This window comes from Biomphalaria glabrata, unplaced genomic scaffold (genome assembly GCF_947242115.1).
Source record: "Biomphalaria glabrata unplaced genomic scaffold, xgBioGlab47.1 scaffold_19, whole genome shotgun sequence".
NCBI lineage: Eukaryota > Metazoa > Mollusca > Gastropoda > Planorbidae > Biomphalaria > Biomphalaria glabrata.
In genome coordinates this window covers 1,250,761-1,277,720 of record NW_026602932.1, presented here as the reverse complement: position 1 = coordinate 1,277,720, position 26,960 = coordinate 1,250,761, and the positions used below count along the sequence as shown (strand labels likewise).

Here is a 26,960-nt window from a genome sequence, read left to right as displayed (position 1 = left end):
ATTAGACTTTGGGTTATCTTTGACGCTTTAACACTTGACGGAGAGGATACTCCTTAAACCATATTGTGGTTAGCTTGTCTGGGAGAACTTGTCTCAGGACAAAAACCTTCCACTACACTTGTATACTAACCTGAGATGACCCACTCATTTCCAGACGCCTTCGTTTAGGATCTGAAAAAAAATAATTAAGAAGTTTCCACTGAAACCAGATTTGGTCTTCAGAACAACTGTAATGGTATAGAACAAATGACAAATAAAGAATAATGCTTACAGTGATTGAGAAAAAGGATTGTCTGGCAAATGTGGACAAATAATCAGAGAATATTGGCATTGCTTTTGTTGCTAACTGATTGAATCAATCAAAAATGTATTCCACACTTGTAAAAGAAGAGCACTGCTTCTATTAACTGGATGTTTTATATCACTATTTATAAAGCCCCATAGAAAATAAATAATATGGAAAGAAATCATGTGACTTAAAAGAATATTTTTTCTCTCTTCAGTAGAACTAGTATACACAAAACTGTACAGCAGGAGGCAGAGTGGTAAAATGTCAAGCTTTGAAATAGACGTTTACAATTCCAGAGAAAAATGAAAGTTTAAATTCTGTATTTTAGGTCAGTCTATATTTTACTTAATTCTTAAAGGTACATTTAACTTAACTTTAACAGGTACATTTATTGGAAAACAGAAAAATTGTCACATTTTGCATAGATTAGAAACCAGCTATTTAGAAATACAGGTATCATAAGAACAGGAGATCTAGCCTTGAAAACTTAACTAACTGGCTACTTAATGTCCAGGAGATCTAACCATGAGAACTAACTGGCTACTTAATGTCCAAGTTGGTCACAAGATTCCATCCCACTAAAGAAATGATGGAGGGCTAGCCCAAAAATAAATTGGTCAGTGAGAAGTTCACAGGAAGAGAAAGTTAAAAAAAAAAGGTAGATGAATAATCAACTTTCCTAACTGATCCTGAACTATTGATATTACAGTTGACTTTGTACCTCTTTCCTCCAAATGTTTGGGTGATGGCTCAGCACTATGTCTGTGGGAGGATGAGCTCAAGTTGTGGCTTGCACTGCTCCCTTCGTAGTCTTTCACCCTGGATGAATGTCTCTCTTCCTCCTTGGCAAAGGCTTCATGTTCTTTCCTCTCACGCTTCTCTTCTTTGGCTTTCTCTTTGGCCAGCTTGGTTGCTTCCCTGTCTTAGCGGTCACTTTTGTTCAATTTCTCCTCCTTGGGCGTTTTGGACCTAACTGAGTCCTCAGTCTGATCTGTGCCTGCCTGTGGTATTGGTCAGGACTATCTCGAGCTTCTTTCTTTACTCTAACAAAATTGAAATAAATATTACAAGTTTAACCTAGGTTTAGTAAAAAAAACGTGAAAAAATGTATTTTACTAACAAAGAAAAAAAGAACGATGCATTTATTGTACAGATCAATTGGGTTGGGATGTTTGTACAATTTAAATTGTCATTTGACAATTGTGGCAAAGTTTAAAATAAAGTCATAAACAAAGAAAACTAGCACAAGAGAACCACAATTTAGATATAACACAAAGGAGAAACTAGAGCTCCATTCTTCAACCTGATCAAACCACATGAAAGAAAAAGAAGAATTATGTAAATAGAAAATGTGAGGAAGTTTGCTTTCCTTTAGCGCCAACTAGAACTGACAGGTTCAAGAAGTGACAGGTTCAAGAAGTGACAGACCTATAACCCTATAACTCCAATTAAAAGCAAATATTAAGAAAAAAAACTCAGATCAAAACTGTATGAAATATTTTGAATGTGACAAAATTAATTAAAAAAATGTTAAAAACAAGTATATAATACCAACAAACATAGATAGAATGGAAGAATGATGCAGTATCTTGAGCAGGTAGAAGCAGTAGTCTGTGAAATAAAAGTCACTTGATGTCAGTTTACCAGTGTAGATTCTCTTTTTTCTCTGCTGCTCTCTTCTCTCTTTCACTTTCTGTAGCTCTCTTCTCTTCTCTTGAACTGAGTTCAGGTTTGACATCTTTGGAGCGTCCTGTTCAACATAAGACAAATATCACAAATGAATAAAAAAGATCAGAAGAATCATTGTTCCTAAAAATATTTGACAAGTTTAAGCCTGCCTTTAAATCTACATCTCTCTCAATCACTGATCCTAAAAACGTTCGACAGGTTTTAAACAAATTTAAGCCTGCCTTACCATCAACATCTCTCTTAGTACTGATTCCTGATGAGCTGTCTGACTGCCACTGCTGTTGTGTCTGATTCTGTGCTGCTGTATTGTTGGTTTTCTTTGGCTTAGGGAAGAAATATGTTTCATTACTTTCACACCGGGTAGATAAAAAATGTATTTTAAATAGTCCATTCATTGGTCTATGTATATAGTAAAACTGTAGAAAGCATTGTTATATTTTTTAAAATAAAATTAATGTTGTAAATGTGCATACAGTTTGACAACAGACTCACTTCTTTTATATGGAATTCCGTTTCTTGTACTCAAGTTGGTTTCTTGCTCTTTAACTGTCCAGCATACCTAGCATAGCATTACATAAACATTTGTGAAGGTAGGCAAATATACATATACAAAGGCATTTATAAAATTAAACTAAACTATCAGGCAACTCATGTCTAGTTTTAGCTATAATAGATTGTTCTTTCTTACCCTGTAACTAATGCATAAATATCTGGTCTTTTATCCTTCTCCTCTTTACTAAGTTTATCCACTCGTCTTTCTATGGCCATTCTAATCTGAGTCATTCTTGGAAAGTGAGGCAAAATCTGAGAGAAAACAAAATGTCATGTCACACAACTATATGTAAAGTAGAACAGCTTATTTACAAGACAATGTAAGGCAAGTGAATAAAGAAATGACCAATGTTGGGATTGTTAAAACAGATACAAAGTTAGGGATAATACTGTGTAGTGAATATTGGTAACTCAGTATGCTCACAATGATGTGAACATGGTCATCATTTTTTTTAAATACCAGCAGATAATTAGTGAGAACCAAATGAAAACAGCTCACCAGATCAAACTGTCTCCAGTACAAGATCTGACAGGAGAAACCAATTAGATACTCAGTACAAGATCTGACAGGAGAAACCAATTAGATACTCAGTACAAGATCTGACAGGAGAAAACAATTTGATACTGGGCCACAAAGGGACATCTTTTCTGTATCAAACAAAACTTGATTCAGCCCATACAGTAACAGTTGCTTTGACATACAAGCAAATAATGACCTGAAAGAGAAGTTCAAGTCCAACAATTTTTTTGTTTCACCTGAAGCAGCATTTACCTTCAAAAACTATTAGCTGCTGAAATTGTGTCTTTATTTTCTTTTACAGACTTATGCAAGCAGGTATTTTCTTGTCTGAAAATAAAACTAGCCTGACCTTGTTGAAGATTAGTCTTTAAGACTATTGAATGAATCTTTCATTTTAGACACATCTACAAAACTATTAAATTGGGTTCAATTCTAATAGTTAGCTTCTCAATTTTTGATGACATCCTATCATCACCATCAACAATTACCTATAATAATCATTTGATACAAAAATAATCTCAGAATCTTCATTATCTGAAAGCAAGAACTTATCAAGAACTTACTATGGTCAAAAAAATCAAAGAATTTCTCATCTGACTGTAGTTCTTGGACTCCAAACATGTGATCACAGACTAAAGAAAGAAAAAGGTAACAGTTAGCCTAACTAGAAAAGCCAATGCTAATCCATGTTTTGGCCACCCTAGATTCTGGATCTAGCACAGGGGTTGTACTAAAGGTATAAGAGATGGAGGCACTGAGCTCTGTCTGACACAGGCTTTGTCTGCTCTGGTTTTATACTGTTGATGCACAAAATATTTTTTTAAATTTATAGATATATATTTTTAAAAAAAAAGGGGGGGGGCAATTCTGTATTATTAAACATGATGAATAATGTCTGCTTATACATTGAGCAATGTCTATAAGCTTTTTGAAATCTGTTTTTTTTTTCTATGGAGGATCCTTACTATATAAAGAAAAATAAGAAAAAACAGGTGTGAGAAGACCCATTGGCAGCCACATACTCCTATCACGGTTAGTATAGGGGGGGGGGGGGTAAAGAGTTAATCATACTCCTCACATTAGTAATGCTGTTATAGCTACCTCACTAGATTTGACTGTTGAACAAAAGAAGGGAAGGGTATCAGTCCCCAAAAGTCCACACTCTAACCCTAAACCTAAACGCAAAGACATTTGATTTTAAAGTCTTCACCTTAGTTAGCCTAAAATGTCATTTATGACAAACATGTCTGTAATTAACATAATCAAGTCTGTTCATTTTGTTATTCATATCAGTTCCTTTACGGAAGACTGTTAGAAAACCTGGAAAGTTGAAGCACTCCTGAAAGTAAAAAAAAAAAAGTATAAAGTGAATAACTGGCCTAGAAAAATGTTAGCACATCTTAGCATGTCTTATCAGAGAGAAAGATTGTTCACCTTTTCATAGATAGCTGGACTGCTATGCCACCTCATGACAGTCTCTAAAGCACTGCACAGAAATCTGCCATAACGTCGAGCCTCATTCTCAGTACAGCTAGTCACTGTGTAAGTAATGTCATTGAAGACCTGAAGAAGAGCACTTCAGAAATAAATATATAAGAATCCTGGTTTGAAACAGCAACAAAGACATTAAAATCTCACACTTTATAGTTTAAGCTGAGACACAGTGGGTGTGCAAAGTCAAAAAAAAAAAAGACAAAAACAATTTACAAAAAGTTTCAGGCTCTATAGAAATCTAAAATTAGAAAAAAAAATCAATCTGGATTGAACAGGTTAGGTTTTTTGCATGATTACCCGACATCTACATATCTTAAAACAACAGTATGGGGTGGAGTTTATGTATTTAAAATACTGGTGCAAACATATATAAATATATTGTAATTTGAATGAATTCCAACTACAAATATTGTAGATAGAACGTGCCCAATACTTACCCTATCATAAGTAATAAGAGTGGAAAAATTGGGTGTTTTTAAATTATGAAGAACTTGTATAAAATGACCACAGTATATGGCATCACTGGCAGTGAAACAACAGCGTGAAAACAAGCAATACTGAAGTAGATTGGTGGTCATCTCAGACTTGAGAGTCCCTGGAAAACCAGTGTTAGAACAAGATCAGATATGGGTACAAATGTATCAATGTATGTATATGTGTGTGTGCATGTGTGAGTACCTGTGGGAAACCAAGAATGTTTCTCCTCTTCTAGTCTCTCCATCACTCTCTGGACATGCTCCACCTGCCTCCTAGCTTTATCTTTCAATCTGTCAATTAAGATCTTGCATCTTTTTTGCTCTTTATGTTTCTTGCTGACAGGCTGCAAGAATTGAATATCATAACCAGGTTGTTATTGATTTCCGAAGAAACTATTATACAGAATCAAATCCCAGGCCATCATATAGAATATATTGACTACAAAAAGATCGATCCTAAAATACTTGCATTGGAACTGGTCAATTACATCAACATGTTTTCTATAGACCATAGATGTCTAAATAGATCACAATTCTTTTTTTTATTATTTAAATCATAGTTGTGGCTTTGCTTTTCAACATACAATTATACAGAAGACAAGCAATCAAGGACAGACTAAACAAGGTGACTGAGAGATAAAGTGCTTGACTTTCAAACAAGGACAGACTAAACAAGGTGACTGAAAGATAAAGTGCTTGACTTTCAAACAAGGACAGACTAAACAAGGTGACTGAGAGATAAAGTGCTTGACTTTCAAACAAGGACAGACTAAACAAGGTGACTGAGAGATAAAGTGCTTGACTTTCAAACAAGGACAGACTAAACAAGGTGACTGAGAGATAAAGTGCTTGACTTTCAAACAAGGACAGACTAAACAAGGTGACTGAGAGATAAAGTGCTTGACTTTCAAACAAGGACAGACTAAACAAGGTGACTAAGAGATAAAGTGCTTGACTTTCAAACAAGGACAGACTAAACAAGGTGACTGAGAGATAAAGTGCTTGACTTTCAAACAAGGACAGACTAAACAAGGTGACTGAGAGATAAAGTGCTTGACTTTCAAACAAGGACAGACTAAACAAGGTGACTAAGAGATAAAGTGCTTGACTTTCAAACAAGGACAGACTAAACAAGGTGACTGAGAGATAAAGTGCTTGACTTTCAAACAAGGACAGACTAAACAAGGTGACTGAGAGATAAAGTGCTTGACTTTCAAACAAGGAGTTCCTGTTTCAAATCTATGTGAATACTGGGATTTTTAATATTGGGACTTGGTTGGTTGTTGTGCTGGCTGTGGGCCATAGAAACAGATGATAATTACATCATCTGCCCTTCAGATTGCAGTCTGAAAAGGGAACTTACTTATTTTTTAAACGAGGTGGCAATTAATTTTAAATGTCTGGCAAACTTTTATTGGCTGCCAACACAAATGGTTAGAATGATAAAGGAATGATAATGTGAAATGTGTTTAATGTTCTTGAAGTATACAGAATTAATAACATTATATCACATCTAGTCTACGTACCATGTCTTTGTTAGCTTCCACTGTACTGATTTGATTTTCCTGCAGAAGATCTGTTTCTCATAAGCACCTTTAGGAACATACAAGTCATACATGGACAGTGACCAGAAAGTGATGTAGAACTGTGGCCTGGAACAAGGAAACATTCATTGGGTTACACAAGGGAATCAATCATTCATTCTTGAATCAAGCTGGGCTGCTATGTAAGACTTACGTCAGGTCATCCCAAATTTTAGATGAAAACACTGGCTTGATGGCTTCAACCACTGGTCCCATAACCTCTTTGTAAGCATTAATGTAGCAAATGGTCTAGAATCAATGAGAGACACAAAAAAATGTTTTATGTAAAAAGAAAATGAGTAGAAAAAGACAAAAGATTGAACAATATACTAAAAGCTACCTTATGATTCTTTTTGTCCTTCAACTTTTTCAGTTCATCATATTTGACCTGTAATGAGATGTAGAGACTTGGGTTCACTCTCTTAAGTATTGCACAACAGTCAGTAGTATATTAAACTTTTTTTTTTAAACAAAAAGTGAAAGTTAAAGACTCCAGGGTAAATGATGATGCAGTGTGGCTTAGCACAATGACCTTGACTTCACCAGCTGTAGCTGCATACCCATCTAGAGTAAAAAACCATAATGCTTCACCAAGACCCAATCTGTGACTTTTGATTCAAAAGGCTCAACACTTTATCAATCAACTACCCTGCCAAACTTAAAAATGGAGTACTTAAGAATAATTATAAGAACAATTTAAAGATGAAAAGAATTATTTGCTTTTCAAAGAAAAAAATTAAGAAACATATTGTTATACTAAATCTGGGCAGACAATTCAATTTGAAGCTTACATTGATAGCATGTGCATAGAGAAGTTTGGAGAGAAAGAAGGCAGCTGAATGAGGGATATGGTAGGTTGATAACAAGACATCAATGGAAGGTAATCTCTTCACAAACTCTTCTGTACTGAGTTGCATGAAGAGGAAACTTTCTTGTCACATTTCCCACTGTCACTAACAACTAAGATGGGCTGTGAGGTTGAGTGGCATGAACTGCTTGGACATGTAACAAGGGGCTTAAGTTTGAATCTCAATGTACATCAGGAAATTTTTATATTGACATGTGATCGAGTTGTGTTTGCTGAGCGCCCAAATAAAAAGGAAGCACAAAACTTTCTCCCAGACACCCTCTTTTTTTTTTAAATTCTTTTTACTTGGCTACAATGTCAAAATAATTACAAGTGCAGGAAAAGATTAATAAGGAAGTGTGGTCAAGAGGCTAAGTACGCTTGAACTTGGCCTGGCTACCTATGAAGGGGGCTCGAGGTTCAAAACCAGACTAAAGGCAGCATAGAAAAACCTTCTCCCAGATACCCCCATCCCCTCCCACTGGTCCACAAATGAAATTGGACCATAGCACTCTGAGCCTGCTATATAGCATGAAAGTAGCACTATATAAAAGCTATAATTTTACATAGAAAAAGAATTATATACAGACAAATGAACACATTTGATGAAGTTAATGAAAATGTGTGCCATTGCCTACCTGATCATAGAGTTTTCCAACTAGTTTTAAATGTTTGTTGACATCTTCAGCAAATACAGTGCTGTCTCTCTGCTGAGACATCAACAAGCACAAAGATAGGCAAGGTCGTGCTCTAACAATGTGTCTTTTAAGCGAGTAGAAGATTTTTTTGTGTTCCGAATTTGAGAAAAGTTGCTGCCCTGTAAAGTACACAAAATGCATGAGTATAATAAGATTCTACATTCTGCATGTTCAACGACACTATTACTTGAGATGAACTGTACCTCTTGTCTGACCAGCTCTCCACCAGCCATTGCTTCCAACTGATCATCTGTGACTTCTTCAGAGATTTCCACCCCAGCCATTTTTCGCACCACCTCTCTCAAGAGCAGTAGATCAATGCTAGAAATACAATGTATAGCATACAATGTATAGCTGTGTCAATAATTCTTTTACAAATTTACATTCAAGTGATGCTAGGGATGATGCTCCAAAAAATATTTCATTAAAACTAGTTTTTACCTTTTGCCTGCTTTAAGTTGATTGGCCACATACTGCAAGATACCTGTCAACTCTACTTGGTATTTATGACAAATAGCTCCAGCAAAGTTGGCAAGACCTGACATTGGAATGAAAACATTAAACATTAAGGTTTATTCTTGAGGTTAATATTATGAGAACACAAGTTATTGAATGTTAATTTATAATGAACAAAACTATTAAGACAATTTAAAAATAGCTAAATGTATTACTTTGGAGCCAGAGTGAGATATTCATGTTATCTGTTTTCATCCTGTCTTTCTCTGGATTAGCAATGGCTTCAATGATACAAACTGTTTCTAATGTAAGGATCATTAAGTATTATCTATTATTCATGTTTAATTGTTTGACATTTTTAAAATAGAATGTATGCATTATTTTCACCAAACAGAATAAATAAACTCATAAAATGGAAAACTAGAGATTATCCCATGTCATAATAATAGGGAAAAATATTTTAAAGAACAGTATTGTAACAACACTTTTTTCTCTGTAAAATAAATTGAAAAAAAAATAAAAAAATCAGGAAATTCAATACATCTAGGGGAAAAATTTATGCAACAATTGAAAGCCCTGTTCAGGAGACAAAAAGGTTTATACAGTTTTAAGATATTCTTTTCAAACTATTGTAGTAAATGACTACAACATTAAATTACACTTGAAGAGTTAAAGAACATCCAGACCACTTTAAAGGATACATGTTAACATGTCATAAGAAATAGTTGTCAGGTACTTGAGGGAGTCAACTACTGGACCAATCAAGTTATCATACCGCTGGATCTGGTTCAAAATCTAAAGATAGTGATCACAAATTTGTAGAACATTTACTCAATCAAAAAATCTAAAAGATATTTTACAATGGATATGATGATCCTTACACAGCGACAAATAAATTGTAAGAAAAAAATATACATGCATATACTCACATATTCAAATACAATGCCAGGATTACTATGACTCAACTTGCCTAACTGTCGACCAGAGGGTTTCACCGTCTCTTTAGAAAGACGCCTACAGAAAAAAAAAGGAGATTGTTTAAAAACATGTCTACCCTAACTTTATGATTTATGAATTTTCGAATTAAGTATCTCAATTTAATTGAGAATCCTATTTATAAACACAAACTATAGGCAGTTCATGGCAGTGTTAGGATTAAATACAAGAGAAAGCAAGGGCAATAATTGTCTAAACATCTCAGGACACAAGTTTTAGACTTACTTCATGATGTATTTGGCTCTATCCAGACAATCTGCTCTTGTACTGATAAGTATTGGATACAAGAAAAAACTCTCATTTTTCCATGTCCCATAGAGATGATATCTGAATTGTAAAAGAAAGTTGTGTTTTTTTTTTTCTTTCATTAAGCCTCTAAGTGGGCAACACATTTTCTAGGTAGGGCAACAAGAAAAATGTTATTGCTAAAGGGAGGCACACACAAAAATCTAAAAGATGACGCCCACTTCAATAAAAACAAGTGTCCATGATCATAAGATAATTACAGATGTAGCAACATTAGCTCTCTCACCTTATCTCATATGGATAGAGCTTTAGTAGAGTCCACAATTCTTCAGCCATTGAAGAAGAAGGGAAAGAGATGGTAGCAGGACTTCTTCAAGAGCATTTAAAAACCCATAGTAAGCAATTTCATCCTCTGGACCAATGCCACCAGAGTGACGCTGAAATTGTCATTTAAAATTATGTTCACTCTGTTCTAAAATACACACTCAGGCTATAACTGTATGCAGTTTTAGCTTGGTTTAAAAAGTGTTGAAAAGTAATTTTTCATTTAATCTATTCATGATCTTTATATTTAAAAGTTTTTAATAACCCATTGTAACAGAATGTTGTACTATTCATTTCAGTTCTAAACATAATTTATTTTGTAATACCATTTTGTATATGGGAATTCTAATACTTTGTCTTAGACATAATAGAATTATGTGCTGGTTACTTAAGGGATATTAATTGAATATGATCTCGCTTCTAATTGTAATTCATTTAAATATTTATGAAAAAATAAATAGTTGAACAATATTTTTTTTAATTGCAAAATAAGATAATCATATTTACAAAAACATTAAAATTATATTTGGAACCTGAAAGTGCTTACCTTTGACATGAAGGCTTTAGCCAATCTCATTATTTTCACCATCAAAATAGGATCCTGAGAAGCATATGGACCAGGTAATACAACATTGGCATGGCTAAGTGATAGAGCTGGTGATAGGCGTAGGCTAGAGGACAATCACAGGATTCTACTTTCTTAACTCTCCACTTGGCTAACACAGATGCTAACCCTATGTTCCTGAAAGACAAGAAATTAGGATAATAAAACTAGTTGTTTTTTTAAATTCTTATGAAAAAAAAAAAGTCAGTAAAACATCAAACTGATATTGGTTCTATTTAGAAATGTAAACTTACTTTTCATATAGAGGTTCTATCACTCTATTTACTAATGAGCAAAGGGCATAGGAGATGGATGGATGAACCAAAGCAAAGTTTTCAGGCAGCCTGTCAATGATGGCCCTAGCATTCTCCCAGGCTCCTATTTCTAGCAAAGCTTCACACAGACCAAGTTTTTGATTGTTTTCTCTCTGAAAACAAACAGATAGCCAAACTTACTTAAGTCATATTGTTAACCACTTCTTATTAATATATATTCTTTAATCTTTCAAAACAAAGAAACATGTTTTGTTATTCTAAAGCACAAACTTAACATTGTCATTAATTCTGCATGTGTTTTTAGTAAAGATGAAGTTAACCTTTCAGACTTTACAATCTATGGGGGCGGATGATGTAAAGGTCATCTGTTGCCAGGCCCACGGTTAACAAGGGTGTCATGTGGCCAGCACAACAACCAACCACCTTTACTTTTCCCCAACTAATGTCAGGCAGAGCTGGATGGACTCAAAGGTGCTCTAAAGATCCTGAGATAAAAAAACTCACTCTTCATCAGGATTCAAACCCAGGAAGCCAAGAACTTTATCACTCAGCCACCACATCTACTAAGTGTATTTAACCATTTTGTCACATCATTGTTTGATAGTTAGTGACATGTATTTTGTTGGGAAGCACGAAGTACATGGTATATTCATGTTCACAAATCTCGTTCTAGAATTTTAACCACATGGGTAGAGGCAGTGATCGCCATGTTCTTAAACTGTAAGGATGTCTAATGTAGTTAATTCAATAGTTTAATACCAGTTGTTTACTTAGAATATTTCATTGGATTTATGAAGCATCATATGTAATTCTTTATGGCTGGAATTGCCAGTAAACTGTTTTTTTATTTTATAGTAAATAAATCCTGTCAGCTAACCAAGGTCTTATTTGATGAATTTTAATAAGTGTTGTTCTGTATGAATTGGAGTGGACTTGTGTGACATCAAGTAGTACAAAATTCATCTTTACTTACACTACTATATACAATCAAATGTCACATAATAGCAGTGACACCATTGTTATACTACTAAGCTCAAATACAAACTGTCACCACCTCAAAGTTGGTGCCATACAGAGATACACTATTTTGATATTACCAGTTTAATTCACAATTCATGGTTTCTGAAGGTGAACACTTTTAACCTTAAGCTAAGTAGTTACTTGATAGCAGTCAGTAAGGGGCAGGCATTGAAGGTAGTCACTTGAGAAAGTTATTGCAAGCAGTCACTATAGAGTTATTATAAAGCAGTTGACATTTGTACGTTTTTAAGTTATTACTATTTTTGTCAAGTATTTCTATAAAGGATTATTACTGATTATTCTTGGATTGTGTATCAAATTTCCTATGTAGTGTTGTTATATACATATACATTAAACATATTTGTGTCTGCTACATTAAGTGCTATTTCCTCATTTATGAGAGCTGTATAAATGTGCAAATATTCATCCTGATAATGTCTACAGTATATAACTCATTATAATATGAACCCACCCAACCACCATCTAAAATAAAATGGTGACACAAACAAAACACAAAAATTAAAAGACATAGAAAGTAGAAATAATGGCATACAATTTTGAAATGTTTATACTAATGAACTAATAGCTTTAACTACTGCTAGACCTTACCAAATCAATAATCTGTTGTTCTTCTTCTTTCTTTTCATCCTCTTTTTTATCAGCCAATATCACAGTACTCAGCTTTTTAGCATAGGCTTTGGCATCTGAGACTTCTTTGTTGTGAAATGGAATTATTTCAGAGTCTGCTGGTAATAACTGTCAAATTCACAACCATAATATTACCAGTACATCCAATACAGAAGAGCCAAATTTAGCCCATAAACAACAGCGTAAAAACAAATTATGAAAATGTTTAGAATGACAACTATAAGCATTTGGAAACAGATTTCTTTAAGTAAAAAAAAAAAAGAAATACAAGTTGAATGTTTTTGAAAGCTGTGTGGCATATTTTCATGCATTTTATACCCAGCATATAATTGTCACCTGCACAAATTACAAATTAAGTAGAAACAAAATAGTACGAACAACACCATTACATACCCCACATGTGCAAAGTGTGACTAAATTACCGGTAAATAAAGTACCATCATTGGTACTATTTGTTTTCTTGAGGTTTATAATGAGATGCTCATAAAGCTTTCCAATGTACACGTAAACAAAAACACAGCAAATTGTATAAAGGTATAAAGACACACCAGTATGTTGATAGGTTCCGTTATGCTTTGTTTATGAATAAAATAATTCTTGTTAACCAAGTACCTTTTTACACTGGCACAGCTGCCATTCATTTGTAAAAATTGTATAACCCACAATAACTATATGCGAGAAAATACAGTAGATGTACAAGTTCAGAGTATTTACCAAAATCAACTTACATAAGGATACAAGTCATCTAGATCTACCAGCTCATTCTTTAATAAAAGTGTTGATAATTAAGTTACTAATTTACGCCCTTTTGAATTTTAAAGTTGAAAATTAATTTGACTGGTTTTTATTACATCATAAAGATATAATGGACCAATGAGTTACCAATCAATGATTGAATATTCTGCAGCACTTGTTCCCAGGAAATCTTGAGATTGAAATCTGGATTTAATTCAGTGATTAATTTTGAGTAGCCTTCACTTTCTTCTCTTAACAAATTAAACTTCTGCTGCTTGTAACTGAAAAAAAAAAAATAATAATAATTATAACACAGTAGCTCATGCTTGTATAGAATTTCAAAAGTATTTGTAGACTATGATTCACAACCTGTAAACAAAAATAATAGAAAGAAGAATAAAATTGGAACCAAATTAATTGCATAACATTTGGAAACCATTATTTTTAAACAGCTCTATTGCTAACTAGCACAGCACCTTTGCTATTCACCTCATCTTAATATTTTAATAATTGCTAATCACCTCATCTTAATATTTTAATAATTCCTATTTACAACTGACTAAAGTTGTGTTCTGGACTAAAGGTTAGGGATTTGGAGGGGTCAGGGTTGCATACCAGGTATGCCTTTAAGCAGGTTCCACTGTATTCCTAATTCCAATCAACAACTTACTAAAGTCGAGTTTTGGTCTTCACATATTTTTGATTAAATCCAACTTGAGAACTGACTAAACCAACCAACTCTAAGGAGTCTTGGTCTAATCTTTCTTTTAAAAGGCCATCAGCTATAATAGTGTTCTGAAATAGTACATAAAAATACTTTTTTTTAAATACAACACTACTATTAATTAAAATATTGTTTTCCTCATATACTGCTGTTTAAAAAAAAAAAAAAAAAAAACATTTATTAGATGAAAAGGCACACACTTTAAAAATCTATAATAAAATAAAACTAGCAGAGATTATTATCATGCCTGAAATAAAATGAAATGAAACAAAGACCAAAATGAATAAGGATTTAAACACACTTTAAAAAAAATAGAAACTAAATGCACCCATTTATCCGATGACTGATTCTGTCAAACAATGTTCTTTATGGATTTCTTCTGATAAAAACATTTTTTTCTAAGACAAATAGCTTACTCGTAATGCCCCAAGTAGTGTAATAAATTTCTCTCTTGTCAATTCATCAGAGCAAGCAGTTTCAACATCTGAAATGAAAACAAATCAATTAGTGTTAAATATATGTACAGAAGCCTTAATTTTAGATTTCCTTTACTTAGTGTTAGTGTGCTTTAAAAAAATAGAGGAGTCTTACCCACTATTCCCAGTACATCAGCAAGTGTAGATGGTAGCCATGGAAATGTTTCCTGAAATAAAAGACTTGGTGCAATATATGCCCAGATTGTTTTTTTTAAATATATAACATCTATCCTAGTTATAGTATATAACATCTATCCTAGTTATAACGATGATGAAGTTGTAGAATACCTTGAGTTCAGAAAATACAGATACTGCATTCTCAATCTTGATTGACTGCATAACAAACTTCATAAAAAGCTCTTTTAATTGTTTTCTTTGGTAACTCTTTCATAGATATTTCATCATCTCCTAATAACTTGCACTGCTTTAGGCTAAAGATTGAAAAAAAAAAAAAATAACTCCCACAAAAAAAAAAGTATTTTTTGTTATAAGATCAGAGACGATGCCATTAATATACTTTGATAAACCTCACATTTTCATGATTATTTTTAATCTGTATTCAAAATAAAAACTAAGAAGAGAATTATTCTTTACTAGGCAATTTTACCTTACACATTTCAAAGCTTAGGCACCCTTATTTGAACAGAAAGAAGGCAGGGAACAGGCCCAGGAAAAAGAACAATAGGCAGACAGAAAAAGTGAAGGGTAGACATCAAAGAAAGGACAGGCCTGTTGTTAAAAGAGATTCTAGTCATGGTTAAAAAAAGAAAAAAGGAATGGAGAAAAAAAAGCAGATCATGTGTAGTGCCCCAACAGACTAAAGGATGAGTGGTGGTGGTTCAGCATTGACAACAAATTTGATTTTTTTTAATGATTTTTATTTTATAGCAATTTAAAAGTAAATTAAGGAGTGGAGACGCACCTTTGAGAAGAATATTTTAAATGAAATATCACATATGTATGCTAGGTTTCAATCCTTAGGAGTATCTACATATAATATATATTATATAGATAGTCTAGATCTAGTTACAGTTATATTGCATTACTTAGAACTCAATTTTACTTCAACTCCAACAGTTCAAGTCAGTTGTGAAGCTGAGATTGTTTAAATTTTAGTGTTTTGACTAATTTTGAGTAAAGACTAAACTTTATTTAAGTTTGAATGGCAGTTACTGAGTGAGTTACTGATTACTTACTGATAACTGTTACGTGAGTCACTGTACAGTGTAAATAATAACTTCTAGACTCTAGCCAGTAACTAGACTAGTCTAGTAGTAAGTCAAGTAGTACTACTTATCACTACAACTAGACTAGTACTAAGTAGTAGTGTAGAACTTGAACTTCTAGTTCTAGATTATACTATGATTATAGTATTTTATAGTATAGTAACTAATAGTATAACTAGATGAGTAGATCTAGATTATTTAATAAGTTTAGAGTTCTAGATTCTAGATCTAAGTGTATTGTGCACAGACTGAGACGAGTCTGAGTACTCTCAATTCTAGTCTGAGTAAGTTCAACTTGGAAGTTTCAGTGGAAGTGTCACCAGTGAGAGCAATTATAGTCTATGGGTAAAATCCGCAGGTCGCCATTGCCAGCTAGGCGTCCTTATCTACCTTTTGTTGGCAGTGGCCAGGGAATGGTGTGTGGTGGTTTTATTATAATCTTATCTTTTAAATTACAGACACGTCTTCAGGAAGATAGGCTAATTACGTCAAATGCGCTTCATGTGTCAATCTAGTCATGCATGTTAATAAGTGGCTTTTGAATCGCTATGTTTGTTGGCCCTTTTGGATGAAGCCTACTAATAGCACTGTCTACGGATGTAGGCTATTACTAATACATTATTTTTGAAAACGTTTTAGATTAAATTAGTATTACACTGTAGTCCGTTAAAGATGTAGCCCCTTATATAAGAGAATATAAAACATTTAACAATTTTATGCGTGCCATAGTGGCATTCATAAGATCCTTTAGGCCCATTTGAGTACCGACCCACCGGGCATTGCCCAAATGTCCATATAGCCAGTCCGCCCCTGCTTGTAATAATATAACATTATTATTGTTATAAAGGAGGCTGTTACGTTTATAGGCATATGTGTATTTATAGATGTTATCATGTTATGTGTTTGTTTTCTTTTAGTCTCCCTTTTTCTACTGATCGAACAGAACGAGACAGCTGGGGGTCACTCACAAAGGCCGCGGGATACACATTTGAGACCAAAAGAAAATCTGCTGTCGAGGACAGAAGCAGACGGCGAAAAGAAAATCTAAATCGACCACCTGCGGACAATGGTTATGCTTGCCCAGGGTGTGGCAGGGTATGTAGGTCACAGCTATCTGCAAGGGCTGCGCAGCCACGGGAAATACTTTCATTCCTCAATCATCTTCGGAACTAACTAAAACACAACAGATATGTAAGCAATAATAAATAAAAATGTTAATTTGAAAACATCAACAGTGCAACAATTTTATTAATTTTTTTTACAATTGTAAAATAATATAGAAAATACAATAGACTTGCATATAGGAACACTGGACCAAACACAGTGATGTTTCCTACATTTTGTGACTTTACCATCACAAAAGAGATACAAGACACCAATAGCAAAGACAAACAACACAAATTATCTTTTGTTCCCCTGGCAATCAAATTATTAAATAGAAACAAACAGATATAAACTTTTCACATGTCAATTATGAGAGAGTCAAGTGTGAATGTACTTTTTTTTTTTTTTTATAGTTGCAATGTTTTGTTTGGTATAATGCACAAATTGTAAGACAAATTTCCTTATGGATATTAAAGATTATTATTATTATTTTTATTATTATACATGTCTATTGTATTTTTTTAAAAAAGTTTTTCATCCCTGCAGAAGTAAATCTTAATATTGTATAATAATAAGGTGAAGTATAAGTAATTGTTTGCTAGACTATTACTTATTAGACTCTCAATTGATTTATCTGAAAATTAATAAGATCTGTGAAAGAGTCTCACTTTATTAGAGTATCTTTGTGGTTTAAAAAAAAATACAAAATTTACAATTGTGTTCTGAAGGAAAAAATTCAATAATGTTATGAAGTTATGGAGGAAATTGATAACATTTTGAAGGAAATGATTTGAAATTTTGGACACTGTCTTACATACATACATCTTTTTTTCTGGAAAGTTACTTCAGATATGGGTTTAAACATGTGCAGTTTTTCCTCAAAGGTAAACCAGTAAAGGATATAGTAAACACATCATCAGTATCAGATACAGATAAGCAGAAACATGATGCCATTAAAAAATTACACATTTTTATAAACTCAAATGTATAATCATTTTACAAAATAATTTACATTGTATGTTTTATAAATATTTTATCTAATAAATTTAAGTGATTTTAAAAATGGCCTCAAAGATTATGCAGACACCTTGTTTTCACATTTGGAAAGATTGCAATCTAAATGGGAACAAACTGATACCAGAAAATGAAAATCACTGATTACAAAACACTAGTATATATGTTTAAATATTGATAATCACTGAATGCAATTACATTAGAAAAACGTTTAATATATACAGAATGGAATGTTCTTAATACCTTTTAACAAAACTAACTACAGCCAAACCTAGTTGTATTAGATTTCATAAGAATAAATTGTTAAATATTTTTAAAGTATTGACAAAACCATCATAAGAAAATCAACATACAATTTTCATGTGTCACATTACTTCTCTCCCAGATATTCATTCATGTTAGCTTTAATTCTTACAGGCCTAAGTTAAGTTAGGTGTTAAGATGTAGGTGAGATCTCAATTGCTATTTAATTGTGTTGGGCTGTAAAAAAGTATTCAAAATTTTAACCAGTCAATATTTAGAATTTTATAAAACCTAATCAATTTCCATAAAAAAATTGTAGAGCTTGGCAGTGACTGTACAAAGATTTAAAAGTGAGACTTTGATAGAAATAAATTAAGCTATACTAATTATGTTACTATTTTACAAGCATTGCATAATTTTCAAGCCACTTGTCGCTGAATCTAATACAAGATTATGAAAATGAGCCAAGCCATAGCTGTCTGTGCCAATAGCTGCTAAGCCAGATACTGGAGAGGTGGGAATAGTTGCATTGAATAATATAACTCCATCCAGAGCTCCAAGTGCACTTGAACCCTGAAAAAAAGTTTTTTTTAAATAGAGTTATAATCCTGGTGGTGACAAAGATGGGGGTAGTGGTGTGTGTGTTTTCAGCCGATGCAAAATGCCCCAGGCCAGCGCTAGGTCAACCAGGATGAGTTGTGACGGTCACCTGAGAAGAGTGTCAAACATTGCAGTTTGGGCAGGATCAGTGTTGTGAATCGAACTCAGGCCAGTCACAAGAGATGTGACTCACTCAAGAGTCATGTGATTAACGGAATCCGGTTCTAGAATGCCATTAGAGACCCTATATGAAGAACAAAGGTACCAGAGTTGACTCAGTCACAAATTCTCAATCTACCATTCAGTACATTACGACAGAGCTCAACAAAGTACAGCGAAGCCAGCAGAGGTCTTGCTACAACAGTACAGATTTGATACAGCAGTTCAGATGTCCATGACAGAACATTGTACAGTATTAGCTGTGATTTGTTGGATATTTAAGTTTTTGGAGACCTGAGTTATCAAGTGCAGTTGCAGAGAACCTGAATAGTGAGATTTGTTACAATAGGTACATTTCAATTACATATCACAGATTTGATCATTTCAAGATTTCTTCTAAAAAGAAAATAATTTGATTTTAAAATGATAAGTTTACATATTTTTTTTTAGTATGTCAATGCAAGTTATGTTCATCGAATCTTTGTTCTAGCTCTATTTAATAACAAACTTTATGAAACGATAAAAAAACTGTTTTTCTATGCTCTTTATGAATGTATGTTGGCCAGCTCTCATTAATATATAGAAGAGTGGATATGCAGGCTTTGTACACTAGCATTTTGGTTGGTGTGGTCAGTTGTTTTTTTTCCCCAAATACAATTAGAGAGTTTTCCCAATTCTTTTTGTCACCTCAAGGTCTAAATTTAGGTTGCTGGCAATAAATCATCCCAGGTAAGTAAATGCCTGAACAATCGGATGTGATTTCTGATGCTTATAGTAGGTATTTCTGAGATGTGACAGAATTTCAACAATGGCACACAGCTGTTAAGTAATTAGAATGTAGAGTTAAGACTAAATTTATTTTTGTATGATGATTTGCTTTTATACTCAATGATGAGTAACGACTCTTAAAAATTTCTCCTTTCTTTAACCTTTGCTCTCAAAATTCCCCTTTTCAAAAAGAACTCTTTTTGTGAAAAAAAAATCACTAAAAGACATTGTAGACCAACATATAACGGTCTAATTGTGGTATGTTACAGTTTTTCTTTCTTTCTTTTAAATTGAATAAAACACTAAATGCCATAGCGTTAAGTTAGATGTTAGAGAAAAGAGCTAATGGCACGAGCTGAGATTATTTCCCCTTTTTAACCTATTATGTGTCTATAACTATAGTAAAAATCAAATAGGAGAAAAAATAATTAAGACTTAAATGAACTGCCTGACCTAAAACATTTAGTGACTGACATAAAACATTTAGAGACTGACAAACGACAGTCATTTACTGACCTGAACTAACAAAGACAAAGTGTGCCATCCAGCTGAAATTGGCACTGAACCTTGTTGAGTGATCTTGGTTCTAGCTATAGAGTAAATTATAAATATAAATTATTCTTGGTAAAATATTAGATACTAAAAATATGGCACATGCCAGACTCTAGTTTGGAAGACTAGCACTTTCTTACTAAGCCACTGTGTTCCCAGTATAATTTTAATTAGTAAATTTATTTAATAGTTCTTTTTTCTTCTATATCAGTTTATACAAAGATTTTGGAGGGGTAATATCAGATTCTTAAGAAATACACACATGTTAGTGCACTGTTATTGCAAAAGATTAAGGCTGAATGATATGGATGATCTAAGAATTCAGAATCTTGAGAATGAGTGCTGAAAGGGTTAAAATATGGCTAAGTATACAATACTAGAATAAAACCAAAGAGTTGGACAAACTATTCATAATTTGACTTTTGGGGTATGACAAATTGATAATGCAAACAGGGTTAGCCAGATGAGAAAATGTAAAATTAGACCAGTCTATCTCCTAAAGCACAAATAATGACTAGTTTTTGACTAAACTGACTGAGGAACTTTGCTTTTTGACATCTCCATGATGCAAAAGGGTCAGAATATGAGGACAAATATTTCATAATAAGCCATTTATATTAACTCAATAGCTACTAAGCCCATACCTAAACAGTATCTCTCAAAATACTAAGCAAAGGGTGATAACCCCAAAACAGAAATAGATTGACTTTAAAAAATATATTTAAAAAAAACATTAAACAAACATCTATTAATAAAAAAAAAATACTTCTAAAAAAGAGAGAAATGGATGGCCTTTAAAATGATGTAAACTTGGTATAACTAGGTTTTACAAGATTAAAACAATAAAAACAACAGGTAAAGACAACAACTTGTTCGAGTGCCTGATTTTTTGAAGACAGGTGGACCCCCACACCCCAATCAGATCTGTTATTACTGGTACCCTCTAACATTTACCCAAAGACCAGTAATGTTTATAAGTAGGAATTTAGTAGGCCTATACAATAAACATTATGCTTATATATACATATAAAATCTGTATATGTCTCGAGTATTTACTGACTTACACTGGGTGCGCGTGAGGCCCTTAGTTGCCTGAACATGGCATCATGCTGATGTGGTTCTGCATGTGTCTCAAATTTCATTACTTCTAGCATGACGAAGTAAAATTAATCTAATCATTGTCCAAACCATCGCTGTGTACACCCCCAACTAGATCTATTTCATCAAATGTTTTCATGTGGTAAAAAAAAATGGTCAAAATATCAGTCAAAGAAGTTGAAGATTCATTGACACTAGATCTAGACTAGATCTAATGTTTACTTCACTCTCTCTCTCTCTCAGAATCGAACTAGATCTAAGTCTAAATTTAGAGCTAAATTTCATGATCAATGTCTTTATCAATTTCAACTTCATTATTAGCTGTATTTAGTGTATTATTTGCGATAATGGGTCTAAAAATTGAAAGGTCATTGAGAAAATGACCTGCACAGCTAAGGAAAATTTTTAAAAATCACCAAACTTTGACGGCCCATAGAAACTGAAGCGAAAGACATAAAAATATCAGCTTTTTTAACAAAACAATCTATATTTCTACTTTTAAAAAACCTAGCAAGCTCAAAATAACACCACGCGTCACACAGGAAAACAAGAGCTACACAAGTCATGCTGTGTGTGTGCTGTGGTGGGCGCATTAGTAGCGAGTGGGGGCATTTGGTCGCATTAGAAGGTAGTGGGTTAAATGTATATAATCTGTCTTTGTTTACTTACCAAAATCATTCCTTAAGTTGATACATGCCACTTTGAAGTATATATAAATAATGCCTTGAGCTTTAAAGGCATCACATCCACCTAGATCCACTCTGGCAGCTATCAAAAACTCCACTAGTAAAATTGAAGGTGGAGATACGGAAATTTATTTCAGAATATCAGACCTATAAAATAGAAGAATGTCTATTGCATTAATATAAAAAATAAAGTCAAGTAACTAAATATATTACAAAATGCATTTTCTAGTGTGTGAAATGGACAGCTTACATGGATATTCATGAAATCAGAAAGGCTAATTTAGCACATTGCAATGACTTATCTTCTTAGTGAGGAGATTTAAGTTGTTTTAGTGAGTTTAACTTTTTATATTAGAGATATTTTAAAAAAGAATGCTTAAATGTGTAATAATTAGTAAACTTTATCATTAAAATTTTATATTCAATGCTTTGAGTCAGTTTATGGAATAGGCTTGCAACAGTAATAACCAAGCCAGATTGCATTATACAATCATATTTAAATAATGAGCAATGTATTATATTTTTATAAAGTCTTACATACTAGAACAAAAGTTTGGGTTTCCAAAGTATTGCAAAAAAAATTATTCAGTTTCTATATACAAGGTGGCCCAAGAGTAGGTTTACAGGTTTACCACCCCAAACTACAACCTAGTGTTTTTTTTATATACTATACTACATAAACTACTATTTGTTTATCAATCATACTACTGCTACAAGTGTTGATATTTACTTGCTACACTACTTGCTATTATTTACAACAGATACTAGTATTTGACCTATTGTATCTTTCATCATTTCATGCCTTGTTCTAACTAAATACATTGTAATAAGAATTAAAGTAACACTGTAGAGAAACCTAAAACAAGGCTTTATTAAGCTAGAATGACACATGAACTGATGAAAGATACTAAGACAATAACACATTAAAACACATTCTCACAATGTTACACCAACATAAACAAGTATCAACTATTTTATCACAATGTAGCTATCATAGCTATCATGTTTACCATTAAAACTGATAATTTATACTCTGAGGAATGTTTTTATTGGTATTACTAAGCAAGTAGCTTCCACCATATGAAAGGTAGTTTAATAACAGTAAACTTACTTTTGGGTCACCCTGTATATCAACATCTGTAACAAGTCTTTCTGTAAAGCTTGCTAGCCTGCTATTTCTATTATGTTTGGCTTTTATAGTAAAGATTTCAAGATTTGAACACTATACATGTATTTCTACTTAACATTGGTTTAAAGTACCGGTATATATATATAATCCTTACCTGTGCAGTCTTGTGTTGCAATTGGTCTGTAATACCCAGTTTGGCATGAACATGAATAACTTCCTGGTGTGTTAACACACTTTTCATTCTTCAGACTATTGCAGCTACTGGTATTTGTACACTCATCTACATCATCATCACATGTTGGACCAGTCCATCCCTTGTTACAGAGACAAGTTCCATTTGTTTTGTCACAAGTTGAATGAAAGCTGTTACAGTTACACTGTTGGCTACAGTCTTTACCATAGAAGTTGTCACTGCAAGCTGTGGAGATACATATGAATCTTGTCACTAGTAATATTAATTGTGACAATTATTTAATCACTATTCTTCTTCTTCAGTCCGATTTCGAAGCTATACTAAAGAGCCAACAAGAAGCTTTTTAACACAAAACATTTAGTATAAACTTAGTAAAATAAAATAGATATGTTCTTGTACATATATTAATTTTTTTAAATAGCTTTTATATAGGCCCACTTTCATGCTAATATGATGCTCGGAGTATTCATTTTTGGATCAGTGGGGAAGGGGGGATCCGGGAGATGGTTTTCTGTGCTGCCTTTAGGCACTCAGTAAACACAGCTCAACTCGAGTTGGGTATCAAACCTCTAGCTCCTTTGCTATGTAGCTAAGCCAAGCTCTAGCTTACTTAGCCTCTTGTTTAAATATCCCACACTGAAATGTATTTAATCAAAATATAAATCATGTTAGTATTTAAATCTTTAATTCAATAATATACTAAATTCAACAGGATAATCACTATAAGTATGCACAGTGACCAGATTGCAATACTTTTGGTATTGAGACCAAATATAGTATCAGTACAACTCCTATGTTCAGCTCAAATGAAATGTTCATGTCAGGTATAAATATATATAGTTCGTCCATCGTGGTTCTATGATGATCACTTTGTCATCCAGGGGGCTGAGGGCTTTGCACAGGGGTTTTATGCTTCCTCATGTGGCTGGTGTGTCCTATGTGAGCCTGGAATGTTCAGCTGCACACTGGGCAGGTTATTCCAGCTGGAGCTAGAGTCATGGACTTTGCTTTTCTTCTCTGGCGTTTTTCTTCTGCCAGCGTGGTTCTCTTTTCCTCAGCAACCTGTGTGCCAGTTTTCACAGCGCGACCCCATGATGCTCTGTCATGTGCTTCTGTCTCCCAGGTGGCTGAGTCTATGCTGAACGCCTTCAGTGAAGCTTTGAGGGTGTCCCTGAAGCGCTTTCTTTGACCACCTTGCCAGCACTTTCCTTTGCTTAGTTGGCCATACAAGAGTCGTTTAGAGATGCGGTGATCTTCCATTCTGCAGACATGTCCTGCCCATCGCAGCTGGGACTGCATCAGGATTGTATGGATGCTTTGCAGACCCGCTCTTCGAAGGACTTCAGTATCTGGTATTTTGTCTTGCCATTTGACATTCAGTATTTTTCTTAGACATGTCATGTGAAAGTGTATCAGTTTCTTTGCATGTTTTCTGTACACTGTCCATGTTTCTGAGGCACTGATCAATTTCAGGTATAAATAACAAGTCTAGGTTAAATTATGGTCTTCTACCTGCCTGTGTCATAGAAAATCCAATTAAAAAAAACAACCCAAAACATAAAAATATCACAAAACCAAGGAAAGATGCATGATTTATTACATAAGGACATTTTAGATTTCACTGTATCATTTTTTAAATTATATATATGTAAAGTAAATATCACTCAGTTGTATTAAATAGTACTAACATCTATATATATATTATATATATATATATATATATAATTCTCTTCATGGCTCAAGAGTTTGGATACGCGAGAAGAAGTAAAGAAAAGATCACTCTTTTATTTCTGCAAGTCGGACGAACTAGAGTTACCCTATGAAAAAAAAAAGGGGGGGGAGAGAACAAGTAGTATTTACCCGTCACAAAATAGCAGGGCTGGACTTAATCGCTGTGACCAAGAAGTCATGGAAAGATCACTCTTTTTTATTTCTACCCCATGTAGTTTTAGTCACTAAATAGCAGGCCTGGACTCAACTGTTGTGGTGCCCTATGCAAAACGGATTTCATGGGGCCAAGTTTGGGTAGGAATACGGATAATACATAAAATTTAAAAGTTTGTATTAGAAAATAAATTAATGTTTACATTTTATTCTTCATTCTTTACTACGTACAGAACTACTTTACAAGCCTTGCGTGTAGCGAAGTCATACAGTATATCATAAAATTTTATTTCCTACATAGATCACACTCAATAGCAAGAATTACCAAATGTTTCAATCTATCTACGAGAATTGTTGACCTCAAGAAATTCTTCATTAGTTTGAGGTGGGAGAAGCTTCTTTCACCAGATTATACAATTACGGGTAATGCATAATGCCGTTTTTATTTATTGTGTGTAGGATTGGCGTTTTTCATATTGAATGACACACCAGAATGACAATTTTTGTCTATATATTTCATGAGATTTGTATGTTTTCAAAAGATTTTAATAATTTCCAGAGATTTCCATGACTTTTTCATACATTTTGCAATTTCAGGAGATTTCCAGGAGCTCCTGGTAAATCAGGCGGCCGCAGGAAATCTGTTATAAGTTATAAAATGGCTTAATTTAATCATTTACACCTAGAATAAGCGCGGGTCCTATGAAAGTGTGGGGCCCACTGCGGTTGCATAGGCCTGAGACCGCCCCTGCAAAATAACGGTGTATGCTACGCCGTGGGTCGACTAGTTATATATAAAAATAAGTAATACTAACAAATACTTTCAGGAAGACTCACCTAGACATTCATCATTTTCATTTGTTTTCCCATAACCAAGCTTACAACTACAGATATAGGCTCCATTTGTGTTGAGACAATCTGTGTTATTTTTAGAGGCACAGATAGCTTGGTTTTGAGTACACTCATTGATATCTTGGGAACAGTCAGGACCAGTCCATCCACTCTGAGATTGACAGGTCCCATTAAAGGGGCTACAACTCTGTGTGGTAGTAGGAGAACAGCTGCACTGGTTGGCACAGTTATCTCCCCATGTACCACTTGAACAAGCTAATGTATAAGAAACAAAATAAAACCAAAATGAAAAGTGATTGAAAAAAAAATGAATGAAATTCTAATTTAGTTCAATAATGAAGCTTCTCATCCTTCCTACTGTATCATTTTCATTTTGTTAGAAAGAGGACCTTTACTTAAAAGAAAAGCTGCAACTCACATATATATATATTACCCATGGGTCTTTATTTGTGTTATCACTGATTTTATCACTGATATAGTGTATTAGAAACAATGAAACAAAATAATAATGTTATAAATGAAGCAAATGCATGAATGTAATAATGTTATGTTTTGCGTATGCGTGACCTTTCGGTAGTGTCTAGTGTGTAATAAACACACAATATCATGAATGGCTTTTAAATGTAGACGAATAAGTTGCTGCATTAGGTAACACATTTTTGTAAAAACTTTTGAAACACAAATTTGAAGGTTAATTTTATTAATGAAATAAATGGACTACATTTTGTATGCTCATGTGTTATAGTTAAAAAAAATATTTGCGAAGAGCAGATCTATCATCTTAGAATAAGATCTAGGCT

General features: G+C 33.5%; 1 long non-coding RNA gene and 1 pseudogene across 1 annotated transcript; both read right to left on the bottom strand.

Moving 5' to 3' along the window:
- Nucleotides 1-112: 112 nt before the first annotated feature.
- Nucleotides 113-22,236, bottom strand: LOC106080178 (THO complex subunit 2-like; annotated as a pseudogene).
- LOC129924188 (uncharacterized) lies at nucleotides 17,109-22,079 on the bottom strand. Its single transcript, XR_008776169.1, has 2 exons — nucleotides 21,383-22,079; nucleotides 17,109-18,812 (listed from the first exon to the last, which is right to left on the bottom strand). It is a non-coding gene; the product is annotated as an uncharacterized LOC129924188 (long non-coding RNA).
- Nucleotides 22,237-26,960: the final 4,724 nt, after the last annotated feature.